Consider the following 16,484-nt stretch of genomic DNA (forward strand, 5'->3'; position numbering starts at 1 on the left):
AGCGATATGCTAGATACTTAACTATATGGGCGCCGTCCATGTGTGACGTCATTTCTAGGGGCGTGTCATACCTTGAGGGGGAGTGTTCTGACAGTGTAGAGGCTAAATCCTGGGAGCCTGAACGAGCTGTGGTGACGTCACGCCCATGTGACCAGAAGGGGCGGTGCCTCCTCCATGCGGCAGACAGGAGGAAGCCTCAGGTGTCATGGCGACAGGTGTTGTGTTTTGGGCTGACAGATCAGGTAAGTGGACGTTGCTTGCTTGGGACTGCCTGGGCCGAAGTGCGCGGCCGCTCGCCCTGTTGGCTGCAGTCGCGGCGCCGCTCCCTTAACCCCTTCATGCCCGAGCCGTTTCCTGCCGTTCTGTCCCCTGTCCCTGTATGAGGTAATAACTCAGGAACGCCTCCATGGATCCAGGGCTGTGGAGTCGGTAAGCCAAACCTGCGACTCCGACTCCTCAATTTCCCTTACACCGACTCCACGACTCCGACTCCCACACATATTGCTTATATTTAAGTGAAAAATTTATTGTAGTACAATGTGAACCTCAGACATTTAATCATTTTTATGATCCAATAATCAAGATATTTAGATAGAACAGAATATATATTGGTGTACTTGCCGGTTTTCATTCTTTTTGGTACAGATACGATATGGATAGACAGATATGGATAAATGGATATATAGATAGAGCAGATTTCTAATCTACTTTTGCTATTGAAAACATTATCTATGAGCTCAAAAACCTTTCAGGTGATGCAGTTTTTTAAAAAGATGATCAGCTTTTGCAGCTGAAAAACGTATCCTCAAAAAACACAGGAAAAACGCTGTGCGTGAATGTAGCCTTAGATCAGGAATAGAACAGTCACTTATAGGACATTTCATAACTTTCCCAAACTCCTATAAAAAAATATTCAGCACATCCTGCATTGAATTACTGTACCCAATTTATTATATATTTTAGGAATCGGTCCATTTTATACCGACTCCAACTCCGACTCCGACTCCACCAAAATGAGCACCGACTCCGACTCCACGACTCCGACTCCACAGCCCTGCATGGATCCCGGCCGTTCTGTCTCCTGTCCCTCTATGAGGTAATAACTCAGGAACGCCTCCATGGATCCCGGCCGTTCTGTCCCCTGTCCCTGTATGAGGTAATAACTCAGGAACGCCTCCATGGATCCCGGCCGTTCTGTCCCCTGTCCCTGTATGAGGTAATAACTCAGGAACGCCTCCATGGATCCCGGCCGTTCTGTCTCCTGTCCCTCTATGAGGTAATAACTCAGGAACGCCTCCATGGATCCCGGCCGTTCTGTCCCCTGTCCCTGTATGAGGTAATAACTCAGGAACGCCTCCATGGATCCCGGCCGTTCTCACCCCTGTCCCTCTATGAGTTAATAACTCAGGAACGCCTCCATGGATCCCGGCCGTTCTGTCCCCTGTCCCTGTATGAGGTAATAACTCAGGAACGCCTCCATGGATCCCGGCCGTTCTCACCCCTGTCCCTGTATGAGGTAATAACTCAGGAACGCCTCCATGGATCCCGGCCGTTCTGTCCCCTGTCCCTGTATGAGGTAATAACTCAGGAAGGCCTCCATGGATCCCGGCCGTTCTGTCCCCTGTCCCTCTATGAGGTAATAACTCAGGAACGCCTCCATGGATCCCGGCCGTTCTGTCCCCTGTCCCTGTATGAGGTAATAACTCAGGAACGCCTCCATGGATCCCGGCCGTTCTGTCCCCTGTCTCTGTATGAGGTAATAACTCAGGAATGTCTCCATGGATCCCGGCCGTTCTCACCCCTGTCTCTGTATGAGGTAATAACTCAGGAACGCCTCCATGGATCCCGGCCGTTCTGTCCCCTGTCCCTCTATGAGGTAATAACTCAGGAACGCCTCCATGGATCCCGGCCGTTCTGTCCCCTGTCTCTGTATGAGGTAATAACTCAGGAACGCCTCCATGGATCCCGGCCGTTCTCACCCCTGTCTCTGTATGAGGTAATAACTCAGGAACGCCTCCATGGATCCCGGCCGTTCTGTCTCCTGTCCCTGTATGAGGTAATAACTCAGGAACGCCTCCATGGATCCCGGCCGTTCTGTCCCCTGTCCCTGTATGAGGTAATCAGGGCTGTGGAGTCGGTAAGCCAAACCTGCGACTCCGACTCCTCAATTTCCCTTACACCGACTCCGACTCTCCGACTCCGACTCCCACATATATTGCTTATATTTAAGTGAAAAATTTATTGTAGTACAATGTGAACCTCAGACATTTAATCATTTTTATGATCCAATAATCAAGATATTTAGATAGAACAGAATATATATTGGTGTACTACCCGGTTTTCATTCTTTTTGGTACAGATACGATATGGATAGACAGATATGGATATATAGATAGAGCAGATTTCTAATCTGCTTTTGCTATTGAAAACATTATCTATGAGCTCAAAAACCTTTCAGGTGATGCAGTTTTTTAAAAAGATGATCAGCTTTTGCAGCTGAAAAACGTATCCTCAAAAAACACAGGAAAAACGCTGTGTGTGAATGTAGCCTTAGATCAGGAATATAACAGCCATTTATATGACATTTCATAACTTTCCCAAACTCCTATGAAAAAATATTCAGCACATCCTGCATTGAATTACTGTACCCAATTTATTATATATTTTAGGAGTCGGAGTCGGTCCATTTTATACCGACTCCAACTCCGACTCCACCAAAATGAGCACCGACTCCACGACTCCGACTCCGACTCCACAGCCCTGGAGGTAATAACTCAGGAACGCCTCCATGGATCCCGGCCGTTCTGTCCCCTGTCCCTCTATGAGGTAATAACTCAGGAACGCCTCCATGGATCCCGGCCGTTCTCACCCCTGTCTCTCTATGAGGTAATAACTCAGGAACGCCTCCATGGATCCCGGCCGTTCTCACCCCTGTCCCTGTATGAGGTAATAACTCAGGAACGCCTCCATGGATCCCGGCCGTTCTCACCCCTGTCTCTGTATGAGGTAATAACTCAGGAACGCCTCCATTGATCCCGGCCGTTCTGTCCCCTGTCCCTGTATGAGGTAATAACTCAGGAACGCCTCCATGGATCCCGGCCGTTCTCACCCCTGTCCCTCTATGAGGTAATAACTCAAACGCCTCCATGGATCCCGGCCGTTCTCACCCCTGTCTCTGTATGAGGTAATAACTCAGGAACGCCTCCATGGATCCCGGCCGTTCTCACCCCTGTCTCTCTATGAGGTAATAACTCAGGAACGCCTCCATGGATCCCGGCCGTTCTCACCCCTGTCCCTGTATGAGGTAATAACTCAGGAACGCCTCCATGGATCCCGGCCGTTCTCACCCCTGTCTCTGTATGAGGTAATAACTCAGGAACGCCTCCATGGATCCCGGCCGTTCTGTCCCCTGTCCCTCTATGAGGTAATAACTCAGGAACGCCTCCATGGATCCCGGCCGTTCTGTCCCCTGTCCCTCTGAGGTAATAACTCAGGAACGCCTCCATGGATCCCGGCTGTTCTGTCCCCTGTCCCTCTATGAGGTAATAACTCAGGAACGCCTCCATGAATTCCGGCCGTTCTGTCCCCTGTCTCTGTATGAGGTAATAACTCAGGAACGCCTCCATGGATCCCGGCCGTTTTGTCCCCTGTCCCTCTATGAGGTAATAACTCAGGAATGCCTCCATGGATCCCGGCCTTTCTGTCCCCTGTCCCTGTATTAGGTAATAACTCAGGAACGCCTCCATGGATCCCGGCCGTTCTGTCCCCTGTCTCTGTATGAGGTAATAACTCAGGAACGCCTCCATGGATCCCGGCCGTTCTCACCCCTGTCCCTCTATGAGGTAATAACTCAGGAACGCCTCCATGGATCCCGGCCGTTCTGTCCCCTGTCCCTGTATGAGGTAATAACTCAGGAACGCCTCCATGGATCCCGGCCGTTCTCACCCCTGTCCCTCTATGAGGTAATAACTCAGGAACGCCTCCATGGATCCCGGCCGTTCTCACCCCTGTCTCTGTATGAGGTAATAACTCAGGAACGCCTCCATGGATCCCGGCCGTTCTGTCCCCTGTCCCTCTATGAGGTAATAACTCAGGAACGCCTCCATGGATCCCGGCCGTTCTGTCCCCTGTCCCTGTATGAGGTAATAACTCAGGAACGCCTCCATGGATCCCGGCCGTTCTCACCCCTGTCCCTCTATGAGGTAATAACTCAGGAACGCCTCCATGGATCCCGGCCGTTCTCACCCCTGTCTCTGTATGAGGTAATAACTCAGGAACGCCTCCATGGATCCCGGCCGTTCTCACCCCTGTCCCTCTATGAGGTAATAACTCAGGAACGCCTCCATGGATCCCGGCCGTTCTCACCCCTGTCTCTGTATGAGGTAATAACTCAGGAACGCCTCCATGGATCCCGGCCGTTCTGTCCCCTGTCCCTCTATGAGGTAATAACTCAGGAACGCCTCCATGGATCCCGGCCGTTCTGTCCCCTGTCCCTCTATGAGGTAATAACTCAGGAACGCCTCCATGGATCCCGGCTGTTCTGTCCCCTGTCCCTCTATGAGGTAATAACTCAGGAACGCCTCCATGAATTCCGGCCGTTCTGTCCCCTGTCTCTGTATGAGGTAATAACTCAGGAACGCCTCCATGGATCCCGGCCGTTCTGTCCCCTGTCCCTGTATGAGGTAATAACTCAGGAACGCCTCCATGGATCCCGGCCGTTCTGTCCCCTGTCCCTGTATGAGGTAATAACTCAGGAACGCCTCCATGGATCCCGGCCGTTCTGTCCCCTGTCTCTGTATGAGGTAATAACTCAGGAACGCCTCCATGGATCCCGGCCGTTCTCACCCCTGTCTCTGTATGAGGTAATAACTCAGGAACGCCTCCATGGATCCCGGCCGTTCTGTCCCCTGTCCCTCTATGAGGTAATAACTCAGGAACGCCTCCATGGATCCCGGCCGTTCATGCCCCCTGTCCCTGTATGAGGTAATAACTCAGGAACGCCTCCATGGATCCCGGCCGTTCTGTCCCCTGTCTCTGCATGAGGTAATAACTCAGGAACGCCTCCATGGATCCCGGCCGTTCTCACCCCTGTCTCTGTATGAGGTAATAACTCAGGAACGCCTCCATGGATCCCGGCCGTTCTGTCCCCTGTCCCTGTATGAGGTAATAACTCAGGAACGCCTCCATGGATCCCGGCTGTTCTCACCCCTGTCTCTGTATGAGGGGGTGACGCAGGAACGCCTCCATGGATCCCGGCCGTTCTCACCCCTGTCCCTCTATGAGGTAATAACTCAGGAATTCCTCCATGGATCCCGGCCGTTCTGTCCCTCTATGAGGGGGTGACGCAGGAACGGCTCCATGGATCCCGGCCGTTCTGTCCCCTGTCCCTCTATGAGGGGGTGACGCAGGAACGCCTCCATGGATCCTGGCCGTTCTGTCCCTCTATGAGGGGTGACGCAGGAACGCCTCCATGGATCCCGGCCGTTCTGTCCCCTGTCCCTCTATGAGGGGGTGACACAGGAACGCCTCCATGGATCCCGGCCGTTCTGTCCCCTGTCCCTCTGAGGGGGTGACGCAGGACCGCCTCCATGGATCCCGGCCGTTCTATCCCTCTATGAGGGGGTGACTCAGGAACGCCTCCATGGATCCCGGCCATTCTGTCCCCTGTCCCTCTATGAGGGGGTGACGCAGGAACGCCTCCATGGATCCCGGCGTTCTCACCCCTGTCCCTGTATGAGGTAATAACTCAGGAACGCCTCCATGGATCCCGGCCGTTCTGTCCCCTGTCCCTCTATGAGGTAATAACTCAGGAACGCCTCCATGGATCCCGGCCGTTCTGTCCCCTGTCCCTGTATGAGGTAATAACTCAGGAACGCCTCCATGGATCCCGGCCGTTCTCACCCCTGTCCCTCTATGAGGTAATAACTCAGGAACGCCTCCATGGATCCCGGCCGTTCTCACCCCTGTCTCTGTATGAGGTAATAACTCAGGAACGCCTCCATGGATCCCGGCCGTTCTCACCCCTGTCCCTCTATGAGGTAATAACTCAGGAACGCCTCCATGGATCCCGGCCGTTCTCACCCCTGTCTCTGTATGAGGTAATAACTCAGGAACGCCTCCATGGATCCCGGCCGTTCTGTCCCCTGTCCCTCTATGAGGTAATAACTCAGGAACGCCTCCATGGATCCCGGCCGTTCTGTCCCCTGTCCCTCTATGAGGTAATAACTCAGGAACGCCTCCATGAATTCCGGCCGTTCTGTCCCCTGTCTCTGTATGAGGTAATAACTCAGGAACGCCTCCATGGATCCCGGCCGTTCTGTCCCCTGTCCCTGTATGAGGTAATAACTCAGGAACGCCTCCATGGATCCCGGCCGTTCTGTCCCCTGTCCCTGTATGAGGTAATAACTCAGGAACGCCTCCATGGATCCCGGCCGTTCTGTCCCCTGTCTCTGTATGAGGTAATAACTCAGGAACGCCTCCATGGATCCCGGCCGTTCTCACCCCTGTCTCTGTATGAGGTAATAACTCAGGAACGCCTCCATGGATCCCGGCCGTTCTGTCCCCTGTCCCTCTATGAGGTAATAACTCAGGAACGCCTCCATGGATCCCGGCCGTTCTGTCCCCTGTCCCTCTATGAGGTAATAACTCAGGAACGCCTCCATGGATCCCGGCCGTTCATGCCCCCTGTCTCTGTATGAGGTAATAACTCAGGAACGCCTCCATGGATCCCGGCCGTTCTGTCCCCTGTCCCTGTATGAGGTAATAACTCAGGAACGCCTCCATGGATCCCGGCTGTTCTCACCCCTGTCTCTGTATGAGGGGGTGACGCAGGAACGCCTCCATGGATCCCGGCCGTTCTCACCCCTGTCCCTCTATGAGGTAATAACTCAGGAATTCCTCCATGGATCCTGGCCGTTCTGTCCCTCTATGAGGGGGTGACGCAGGAACGGCTCCATGGATCCCGGCCGTTCTGTCCCCTGTCCCTCTATGAGGGGGTGACGCAGGAACGCCTCCATGGATCCCGGCCGTTCTGTCCCCTGTCCCTCTGAGGGGGTGACGCAGGACCGCCTCCATGGATCCCGGCCGTTCTATCCCTCTATGAGGGGGTGACTCAGGAACGCCTCCATGGATCCCGGCCATTCTGTCCCCTGTCCCTCTATGAGGGGGTGACGCAGGAACGCCTCCATGGATCCCGGCCGTTCTCACCCCTGTCCCTGTATGAGGTAATAACTCAGGAACGCCTCCATGGATCCCGGCCGTTCTCACCCCTGTCCCTCTATGAGGTAATAACTCAGGAACGCCTCCATGGATCCCGGCTGTTCTCACCACTCTCCCTCTATGAGGTAATAACTCAGGAACGCCTCCATGGATCCCGGCCGTTCTCACCACTGTCCCTCTATGAGGGGGTGACGCAGGAACGCCTCCATGGATCCCGGCCGTTCTGACCGCTGTCCCTCTATGAGGGGGTGACGCAGGAACGCCTCCATGGAACCCGGCCGTTCTCACCACTGTCCCTCTATGAGGTAATAACTCAGGAACGCCTCCATGGATCCCGGCCGTTCTCACCACTGTCCCTCTATGAGGGGGTGACGCAGGAACGCCTCCATGGATCCCGGCCGTTCTCACCCCTGTCTCTGTATGAGGGGGTGACGCAGGAACGCCTCCATGGATCCCGGCCGTTCTCACCCCTGTCCCTCTATGAGGGGGTGACGCAGGAACGCCTCCATGGATCCCGGCCGTTCTCACCCCGGTTCCTCTATGAGGGGGTGACGCAGGAACGCCTCCATGGATCCCGGCTGTTCTCACCCCTGTCTCTGTATGAGGGGGTGACGCAGGAACGCCTCCATGGATCCCGGCCGTTCTCACCCCTGTCTCTGTATGAGGGGGTGACGCAGGAACGCCTCCATGGATCACTGCCGTTCTGGCCTTGCTTTCTCGGGACCTGCTGGGCTTCATGTCAGTGGTAAATTTAGGTCGATAATTTTTGCGTTTATTTGTGGAATTTGGTGAAATTTGCGAATGTTGCTCTTTTCCCCCTTTGAATCTTTATCCTGTTACACCAGAGAGTGATGTGACCCCGGCTAGTTCCTGTATAGCGCACCCACACGTCCGCGTCACATCAGCGCGGAGTGGGAACATGGCTTCTGTGTTAGGGCGTCGTAAGGGTTAAAAGTCGACAGCGGTTTCTCATTTTCACACCATTTTTTTTTTTTAGGGACCCCCTCACATCTGAAGTCACTTTGATGGGCCTATATTATCAGTGGCGGATTAAGTGGACCATGGGCCCGGGGCTGTTCATAAAACCTGGGCCCCAGTACCCCCCTTCCCAGGAAAACATTTTCTGTCAAAATTTTGTGGCTCTTCTCACAAAAACACTGCATATGCTGATTTTTAGGTATACAAATTGTAACATTTATTAGACCATAAAAACAAAGAAAAATTACTTTTTTCTCACAAGAAATTGTATTGTATGGTCAAACAATATAAATAATATTAAATATTCCTCAAAATCGACAGTCGCAATATAAAATGTGGTATATACTGGCCTGTATTTCTTCATACAAGGTAAACATAAGGCGACATTCACCGTACCACATGTAATAACATGTAAACATAATATTAAACAATAATTCAGCATCATTATTTATCTCTACAGATGTATATCGGTGTGGGTGGTAGCCTAACAGGAAAAGTGCAATGAGCACAGGCAACAATTTCTGAATGGACTAGAAACTCACTGAAGATCATAAACTGCTCACAGACTTTTTCGGCGAGATTTTTTGGTGCTAAAGTCGTTGATGATTTCTGAGAGGTCTAGACTCTTCAAAAGCTCTTGTTCAATGCTCATTAAAGAGAGATGATTGAGTCTGTCTTGTCCCATTTGACTCCTCAACTCATTTTTAATTCTTTTAAGTTTTGAAAAGGATCTCTCACCTGTGCAGTGTGAAACCATCCTGCATAAATACAGCGAGCTGAGCGCTGCCGTCCCCGTGTGGGAATTGACAGCCGTACGGACCGCAGCACTTGGTTTGCTGCGGGTCCGTACGGAAAACCCGCTACTAGTGTTGAGCGACATTTGGTTTTTTAAGGTCGAGTTTCGTTTCATGAAACCCAACTTTTCCAAAAGTTGGCTCGATCAAAATCGGCCGACTATAGGGAAAAGTCGTGGTCGTCCCGAAACACGAAACCCAATGTAAGTCAATGGAGAATTAAAGTCGGCAGTGAGAGGAGGACAGGAAACACACCTACAGTGCCCATTTGAATGCCAAAAGCATAAATTCTTATTACTGAAGCTTGTCAACCTTAATTAACTTCATAATACTAGTTACACACTGAAAAATGGGGGTTATTTGGCTACAGTTGTGGGGGGTAGGGCTGGCTCCAGGTTTTCGTGGGCCCAGGGCCAAAGAGCGCCCCTTTAACACATTCCACAACTCATGATGCTCCGATACGGCAGAGAAATAGCAGTATAGTACAATGAAAAATACTTCACTTCTTACATCTCATGACTTATATCCATTTTAAATTCTCCAATACCTCCAAAAACGGACAGTATATTACTCCATACAGTATTATGGCCAGAGCTTAGTGCGCTATACAGAGTAATGAGGCCCATATATTTCTCCATACGGAATCATTATTCCCATATAATGTTTCAAACAGTATATGATGAGCTCCACATAATGCTACAGTATATGTTGGCCCCCATGGATGATGCTCCACTGTCTTATGGGCCCAAATAATGCTCCATATATAATGGGCCCCATTTCTACTGCTCTAGTGTATAATGGGCCCTGTAAATGCTGCTCCAGTGTCTGATGTCCACCTTTGGAATGCTCCAGTGTATGGTGGGCCCCATATATCATTCACCAGAGTATAGTGCTCCCCAAAAATTGCTGTCCCAACATTGAAAACAATTACATAAGTCTCCTTGCTAGGGAATCCCTGCACTATGAACTCCTTGTCGTCCCCATCTTCCATCTCACTGCACTTGGCTGTTTAGGCCCTCCCATCGGCAGAGACACTTTTGCGTACTATGCGGTGCCCTGTGCCAATACCATCGCCCATGAGTATGCCCCCCCACCTGCTCAAGGAACCTGCACTTTCATCTGCACCTTCCTCTTTGTCACCGTGTAAGGTGGTATAGTATGCAGGAAGGGGAACCTGAGTTTCCTCTGGGTCAGATTCTGGCTGTGTAGAGTGCGAGGGGAATGTAGTTGTCTGGGTCAATGTACCAGCAGCATCATCCAGCAGTGGCTGGGCCTCAGTGCACTTGTGGCGTCCCCAAGAGTACGGTAGCCACTGTGGCATTGCCTTCCTCCTAGGGAGTGTGTTGTCAAGCTTGGGAGCAACGAAGGATCTCTCTAGCAGTGAAACCAACACAACACATTTCCCACTCCAGGCCAACAGGGAGACCTCTGAACCTGACTGCTGAGGAGCTGCTCTCTGTGGTCGGGAGGAGGTAAGTTAGGGCACTCTGTGCAGGGAAGGGTAAGTGTGTGGACGTGAGAAGGGGAGCTGGAGGATGAGCAGAGTTAAGGCTCACTCCTAGCTGGAGCGCATGGTCCGGATTCCGGTCTCCTAGTTTGTAGGGACACTGACGTTCCTGCAGCAGAAACCGGGGGAAGTAGCAGCTATAAATGCTCTGTACCCAACTAAGGCTCGGAGGCCCCAGCATCGACGTGTGCGAGGCAGAAGGAAAAGGCTACAGCTGCCTGCCATAAAAGTAAAGTCTGCGGAACATCTGTTAGACAGGAGGCGTTTCAGTGAACCACGGTCCTGTGAGTGCTTCCCCCACAAGCGCTAGAAAGGAGACGTTCAGGAAGGTACATGTTGGCGGAGTGTTGGAAGGGAGCTTTCCATTCTGGTCCCGGAGGTTGGCAGAGGTCCTGACCCGGAGGACACAGCACGGAGGCAGGCATCTGTGTAACCTGCAGACTGTGAGTAAAGCTTTGGAACTGCACGCTCTGGTGTCCTACAGTTATTCCAGCACCGCTACATCTGGGTACCAGCACCTACACCGCCTGTGCCTTTCCCCCATCACTACATCTACACTTCCCTGGGACTCCAGCTCCACCTGAGGGGAGCTTCACCATCTTTGCTGCACAACACCATCAGTCCCAGAGGATCTGCATGCAGCGTCGGCCTAACATCTATGTTGCTGAACACCACAGGTGGCGTCAAACTATATAAACTCTTTACCATTATACCACGCCATTTACATGGGCGCCCAGGGCCACCGTCCGGGTCACCGCTGCTGTGACACATCCCACTGACACCGGCCCGGTACCGAGTACCCCACAGCCCTGGGAGGGCGACCCATATGCCGACTGCTGATCGGGCGCCATTATTCCCACGAACCTCCAAACAGCGTCCCTGAAGGCAAAGTTTTTGGTTTCCGGGGGCAGTATGGTTGCAAAGCTGAACCTTAAAGGAATGTCCAAAAGGGCACCACCAGGAGTGGAGCCTGTGGCTTAATTGGACTGCACCCGGGAAACCACTACCATACAAGCTACAGAAAAGATGGACAGATTGCAAGCTTTGTCGATTCTGTGTGTGGTGTGGTATGTGTGTTTGTAGTTGTGCTAGCGATTTCTCAGCTTTATTCCGTTAACAACCGAGACTCCGGCATGGCCCCGCGGTACGCGTCAAGCTTACTAGAGGGATACGCGAGGCTGTGGCACGTGAGATCGAGCAATAACAGGTCTAGCATTCCAGTACATGTCCGGGGCTGCATGCACGCTACACTGAAAGGACCAGCTTTTGTTGCTTACAGGTGCAGATAACCTGCTGAACTCCGTTAGTGATGGGTATCTGGGATTCAGATTATTCCCCGCGAACGATGATTTCCCAGTAAGTTCAGGTCAACCGCAATTCCGGAGTTAGGCCTAACCGTCATTCCTGAAAAAATTACGTGTCCAAACCACAGGTGCTGTAGCTTGCTTAACAGCTCGGCAGCCGTTCTCAGGCCCAGTATGGATTCAACAACATTGTAGAAAGTTGATAAAGGGTACAGTTTCACCGGATAACACGTATATATGTAGCCTAGTTTACACATTAAAAATATATGTCTATAGATCAGGAGGCAGACTCAGATGTTCTCAGGCCCAGTATGGATTTGACCAGATTGTACAAAGTTGAGAAAGGGTACTTTATCACTGGTAGCAGGTATATAGCATAGTTTAAACATGTAAAATCTCTGTGTTCTCAGTATGGATTACACAGCAATCTAATAAGTGGAAAAAAGGAAATGCATTTGAGGCGTACACAACTATATACTTTTGGTGTTATTTTTAAATCTCCATATATATTTCTGTCTCAGTAATACAGTCCAGCCTCTCCGCAATAGGAAATGAGATGCATGCAATTAGTGACATAAAGGCTATTGATTGCAGAAATCTAGGAATTATTATTCACGGGAAAAACCGTCTCAATTCTCATAGGCGATGCTGACCCTCAATTAATTTGTGTGTTGAGACAGTGATAACTTTTTTTTGTGAATAAAGTCTTGCTGTATCGCACTTCCGTTGATTCCATCACTGTTACTCATCTCAATCCAATTTTTATCACAGGGAGCGATGTAAACATGGTGCTCACTGCCTATCATGATCTGTCACGTAACTTTGGAGAGCAAAAGACAGAAGCCACAGGCCGTAGGCGATTCTATTTGATTGGCATGAGAGGGCACATTTTAAATTGTGCGCCGGAATGTCACACGTTTGTGAGTAGGAAAACTGTGAAAGCTGATGATAAACCACAACTGCATGTCATTGTGAGTCAACGTCCATAAGAAATGGAAGCCACTGATCATCTGGAGCTAGAGCCCGGCCAGCAGGACAGGGCATAGCTACATCTTAACCATCATCTTTCAGTTCAATTTGTAGTGGCACTCCCAGTGAAGGATTTGACAGCCCAGACTACACAGCGGAGGAGCAGGGAGAGGTAAACATTGCAAATGCTGCGGCCCTGCCCATGCAAGGGGGGGCACACTCGTGGGCGTCGGTACTGGCACTGGGCCCCTCATAGTACGGCGGTGTGTCTGACGGCGGGTGTGCACCTCCACCGTCAGAGACACTTGATTTCACTGAGGGACCCTGTGCCAGTGCCCGCACCCAAGAGTCGGCCTACCCACCTGTCCAGGGCAACGGCACTCACACGGTTTCGTGCGCTAGGTGGTGACCCCGGCCATGGGGGGGGGGGCGGGCAGCCCAGTTAGGGTGGTTTACAAAGTGGCATATGTTGATGTGGGACATTCAGCTGCTGCAAAAGGTGAAATAGGTCAAGTTCACGGAATAGGAGGAGGACCAAAGCAAGCCATTTTTCTGGCAACCTATGTGTCATCAAGGGAAGCAGGGCTGTGGAGTCGGAGTTAGTTTTGGTTGGAGTCGGTAGAAATGTACCGACTCCAGCTTTAAAAAAAAATGTATTAATATTTTATAATTGAACTGTCATATGAATTTTATAAATATTACTCAAATATATATGTTCTATCAAACTATGAACAACAGTGATAAGCAGTTCTGCTGGAGATAGACATTTCTTCTTGTGTGTCACTGTTCTCCACTGCCCTTATCTAATCTTATACTTGGTTAACCTCATGCTGCCCCAACCCCCCTACTTACAATGTATGAAACTGAAAGTGAAAATGTGTTGCAAATTCTTAGTAGTAAAGCTCCTCCTCTAGACTAGATCATACTAGGTGTGCGTCTTCCAAGCATCTCACAGCTGCCTGCTACTCAGAAGAGGAAGACTGTAAGAAGTATTATCCTTTCAACAAACTTTGCATCAGTTAACTGTGAGTACATGAGGAATAATAACAATATTACTGACCACTATATCAGTTGTATGACCTGGCAATAATTTTGTACAATTGTTTTTAGGAAAAACAATTGTCATTTGGATTGTGAATGCAGAATTAAAAACCTGAGAATGTCAAAGAAGCATCACATTAAATCAGCTGTATTTGAACATTTCACCATCACTCAAGATAGAAAACATTATGTCTGTCAGTGTATGACAAATGATCCAGACGAAAACAAATGCTGTGAAGCCAAGATGAGTGCATATTCAGGCAAAGATAAAAATGCTCCTACCAGAGCTTCTAATCTAAAGAGACATTTACAGTGCTTTCATCCAGAAGTACTGAAAGCAGTGGATGAGAAAGACTGCATCCAAACCAATGAACCAGTGCCCAGCTCTTCCAGCCAAACAAAGGAGCAGAGAACTTTGCAGCCATCAGTTGCAAGATATTTTGTCAGTGACAAAGTTACTGTGACAATGACAGTAGATACATTTAAAAAACAGATCATAGAGCTTGTTGTAAAGGATAGTGTGCCTATTTCATTATTTTCACGACCAGCTTTTATGTGTCTGAATGTGGAAATGGCCCGCAAGCTTGGTGTTTCTCTGGAGAGAGAGAGTATTAGAAAATTAGTAATCGAAGAAGCTTTTAAACAAAAGGAAGAACTTAAAAAAACTCTCAAGGGACGCTTTCTGTTTCTTAAAATGGATGCCTGCACACGACACAGAGTGAACTATTTTGCCATCAATGTCCGATTTGTTTGTGACAAAAATGAAATAGTTACCAAGACATTGGCAGTAAAAGACACCAAAGCTCATCACACCAGTGAGTTTCTCCAGGTCTTGGTGGAAAAGGTTCTGCAAGACTGTGAACTTAAAAAAGAGCAAGTTCTTTCTGTCGTAACTGACAATGCTTCAAATATGATAAGTACTATTAAGCTAATGAATGAGAGTAATGATGGTGACCAGCAGCTAGAAGAACATTCTGGGTCCACAGACACAGAAATGTTTGAAATAGAGAAACACAGTATTGTAACTGAGGAGCAAACTGAAGTTGCTTCAGATGAACAGCAACATGATAGTTTAGATGATCTTGTTGAAACTGTGTCAATATGTTCTTTCATTCATCACATGCGCTGTGTTGTGCATACGCTACAGCTGGCTATAAGAGACAGTCTGCAAGAAGGACATGCTGCTGCACTGATTGGCAAGGTGAGAAAATTGGCTACTGTTGCCAGAACCCCTAAAGTTGACTCAATTTTGAAGAGACGTGCTGGAAAAGGGGCAATTATTGATCAAGCCACACGATGGGGCAGTACTTAATGATTCAGCGCTTGGTTGAACTGAAAACCTTCTTGTAGACATGGCTAACCCTCAACTGACGCTAAATGAAAGTCAGTGGAATCAGGTGACTGAGCTGGAAAAATTGCTAGAGCACCCATTTACAGTGACTAAAAAATTACAAGCAGAGGACTTAACTCCAGGTATTTTCTTAAAGGAGTGGAAGAACCTGATGTTTTGCCTGTCCCAAAGAGGAGGGTTACTTGCAAGTGGCATTGCTACATCAATGAAATGGAGAGAGGAGCTACTATTACAAAATAACATTCTTTTGGCAGCTGTTTATGTAGACCCAATGCATCGGATTCTTCTAGATGATCAACAGCTAAGTAAAGGAAAAGAAGCTCTGTTTGAAATAGCAGTAAGGATGAAAGGGTTGCAGAACAGTCAGGAGGAACAAGAAGAATTTGGTCGTCCTGCCACATCTTCACCCTCATCATCAACTGATGAAGAATTTAATTTCGAAAAATATTTGGATCACAAGGACCGTGCTAAGCGTTCCCGCATAGAAGAAGAGTCATCCCCATCAAGGAACACAGCCAGTACATTTCAGCAGAATTTTTCATGTGCACTAAAAGAAATTGAGAAATTTGACCGTTCATCAAAAATAACAGTGCAACAAGCGATTCCTCTGTATCCTGACATTGTCAGAGATGTTTCCTGAGTGGTTACTGCTTTGCCACCAACACAAGTTAGTGTAGAGAGGTTGTTCTCTGCTCTCAAAATAATTAGATCAGATTTGAGGGCATCCATGAAGGAGGATCTGACAGAGGCAATACTTTTTCTGAGGACAAATTTATAGATTTCTTCTCATTAACTGCATAAAAGTGTTTATTGCATATTTACTTACAGTTTAGAAAAGTTTATAAAAGTTATTTGCTATATTCTAATTGTATTCTAATAAATGTAGTTTTTGCTCTAAGTGGTCTGATTACTTATATGATGGTGAGAAACTGAATAAGCACGATGTTTAATATTTTACAAATTTGTTGTTATGAATTGGCCATTTATGAAGGAGACGGAGCCGGAGTCTGAGCATGATAAAATCCAGGAGTCGGAGTCGCAATTGTGGCTTACCGACTCCACAGCCCTGAAGGGAAGGTGGGACAAAATCCTTGGAAACCCATGCATGGTTCATTTTAATGAAGGTTAGATCATCCACATTTTGGGTTAACAGACGGGTCCTTTTTTCTGTCAGGATTGATCCAGCTGCACTGAAGACTCTTTCCGATAGCACACTTGAAGCTGGGCAAGCGAGTTCCTGTAAGGCATATTAGGGAAGGTGGGACAAAATCCTTGGAAACCCATGCATGGTTCATTTTAATGAAGGTTAGATCATCCACATT

The 16,484-nt window shown here is 49.1% G+C and overlaps 1 protein-coding gene and 1 long non-coding RNA gene across 3 annotated transcripts in view; both read left to right on the plus strand.

The window, feature by feature from the left end:
• The window catches only part of LOC141078030 (uncharacterized), a 432,903-nt gene that overhangs the window by 346,983 nt on the left and 69,436 nt on the right, over positions 1-16,484 (plus strand). The window lies entirely within an intron of this gene.
• LOC141078035 (uncharacterized) lies at positions 66-8,866 on the plus strand. The gene is made up of 2 exons (XR_012227637.1): positions 66-242; positions 8,657-8,866. It is a non-coding gene; the product is annotated as an uncharacterized lncRNA (long non-coding RNA).

Source organism: Dendrobates tinctorius, unplaced genomic scaffold, assembly GCF_039654945.1.
Source record: "Dendrobates tinctorius isolate UK_male_01 unplaced genomic scaffold, ASM3965494v1 ptg000491l, whole genome shotgun sequence".
NCBI lineage: Eukaryota > Metazoa > Chordata > Amphibia > Anura > Dendrobatidae > Dendrobates > Dendrobates tinctorius.